Source organism: Marmota marmota, unplaced genomic scaffold (assembly GCF_001458135.2).
Source record: "Marmota marmota marmota unplaced genomic scaffold, marMar, whole genome shotgun sequence".
NCBI lineage: Eukaryota > Metazoa > Chordata > Mammalia > Rodentia > Sciuridae > Marmota > Marmota marmota.
This window is the reverse complement of record NW_026000170.1, coordinates 4288013-4290785: the sequence shown is the minus strand read 5'-3', so window position 1 is coordinate 4290785 and position 2773 is coordinate 4288013.

Below are 2773 nucleotides of genomic sequence, written 5' to 3'. Positions count from 1 at the left end.
GGGGTAGAGAGAGAAGAGGGGAGGGGAGGGGAGGGGGGATAGTAGAGGATAGGAAAGGCAGCAGAATACAACAGACACTAGTATGGCAATATGTAAATCAGTGGATGTGTAACTGATGTGATTCTGCAATCTGTATATGGGGTAAAAATGGGAGTTCATAACCCACTTGAATCAAAGTGTGAAATATGATATATCAAGAACTATGTAATGTTTTGAACAACCAACAATAAAAATTAAAAAAAAATAAATAAAATAAACAAATAAAAAAAATTAAAAAGAATAAAAAAGAATTTAAAAGTAAACAAAGATTTTGAAAAGTTGTTTCTCCAAAGATGATGCATAATAGCCAATAAGCGTGTGAAAAAAATGTACCAAATCTCTAGTAATTAGAGAAACATAAATAAAACCCACAATGAGATCTCCTATCACACCCATTAGGATTTCTATCATGAAACAAAACAAAATAGAAAATAGCAAGTTTGGCAATTTTTTGAAGACATTGAGCACTTATTACCTGTTGGTGGGAATTTAGAATGATATAGCCACTTTGGAAACAGTATGGCAGTTCCTTAAAAATTTAAGATAGAATTACTACATGATCCAGTGTTTCTACTTCTGTTTATATTGCCTGAAAATTTAAAAGCAAGACTCAAAGATATTTTTCACAGTCATATTTTTAACAGTATTATTCACAATTGCTAAAAGATGAAACTACCCCAAGTGTCCATCAGTGGATGAATGATAAAACATGGATGTGAAATCCATGTTGTGTGTGTGTGTGTGTGTAATTTTGCCTTAAAAAAGAAAGGAAATTCTGACATATGCTACAACATGGCAGAAACTTGGAGGCAATAAAAGAAATAAGCTAGTCAAAACTACAAGTTTTGTGAATCCATTATTTGTGTGAGGTATCCATAATAGTCAAATTCACAGAGATACCATTCTATGGTGACTGATAGGGAATGAGGAGTAGGGATAAGGAGTAATTTTGTAGGTGTCGTTACAGTTTGGCAAGATGACAACTTTTTGTGAATTGGTAAATATCTTTAACATTACCAAGCTGTATATGGTCAAGATGATAAATTTTATATTTATTAAGCCACAATTAAAAAAATATACTATGGCACTCAATGAAAAGATAAATATAAAAATTGAATAATAACAACATCTTTTGTAACTTAAAATAAGAAAGCCTATAATTAAAATTGCAAGAATTGTCACGTTGACAGTTGTATTATCAGACTGTTTTCTTTCCTTAGTCTTTATACATAATGTAAAATTCTGACTTAAATATCTTATTTTTAAAACTTAGCCATTCAAAATTAATACATTATGTATTATTTCATTCTAAAGATTGGTTTTCTCTAAATCACCTAACTTCTATAATTCAACTTGCTTGAAATGAAAGTCCTTACATAAATAAAAAAATGACTTAAATGCTATTTTTCAAGTTTAGAATGATGCAAACGCTTATAATCTCATTTTAATAAAATTGCTGAGTTCGATTGCTTTCAATAGTAGGCATCACTAAGCTTGATATTTATTTAAAGCATTAGGGGAACTGAGGGATTCATAGTACAAGATAGTTGTTACTACAGCATATTCCTATATAACTATAAGTTGGAAAGTAAAACTGAGCAATTGAGAAGAAAAAGTGGAAGAATATTAATCATTCTAATTTCCATGTTTGGATATCTCTTGTCTTCTGTAAACTATGATTATTCTCATGGATTAGATACTTGTGTTCATAAAAATACTAGTTTCATAAAACAGATAATTACATTTTATATACATAGTCAATGTGGCATCACAAACAGCTTAAAAATTTTCAATAGAAAATAAAAATTTAATTCTCTCTCTTTTTTTTAAGTATGGATTGTGCCACAAAAGAAACAAAAATGTATTGTGAAGACTTTCTGGATTATATTAGCCTTTAGATTTGGGCTTTGATTTATTTGAGGACTCTCTATCAAACATTCTGTTAAAATTACCAAGGGTTGGACAGATATTTGGCTAAACATTGTTTCTGGGTGAATCTGTAAGGGTTTTTCTGGAGAAGCTAGGATATATCATGTAATCCATTGAAAGCCTGAATAGAACATAGACAGAGGGAGGGAGAATTGGTCCTTTCTGCTTGATCCCTGAAGGTGAGATGTAGATTTCATGCCTTCCTTGTTAGACCACATGCATTGTTGCCCCTTGCTTTCAGGTCTTCAGACTGAACTCCCTCACTGGCTTTCCTGGGTCTACACTGACTGTGGGACTTCGCAGCCTCTGTAATCATATGATTCAATTCCTTATAAAAATAAAAAATGCTGAATATATTTGTGTGCTTGTATGTGTATATTTATAATATCCTATTCAATCAATTTCATTGGTGAACCCTGAAAACATACTGTCTCAATAGTTAAGTTATATTCATTAGAGAAAATATTATACTTAAGTTGTATTTATAAGAGAAAATATTACCACACACAAACCATTGGCAAAAATTATTCTTTTCAACCTTTGAATCACAATTATGAAATTTTTAGTGTTGCAGTGATGTCACATGTATGATTTTATTTTGCTTTTATATCATTATGTCAGTTATTTTGTGTCATTACAAAGCATCATAGTTGTGTTTCATAAAAACAGCAAAATATATGTTAGAGAAGATATAAGTTGCTTAATTATCCTATACTTTAATATAAATACAAGATATAAATGTTCTATTACTTTATAATGTGTATAAGCATATTAGCAGAGTTGTAACTTGCAATTTATTTTCATT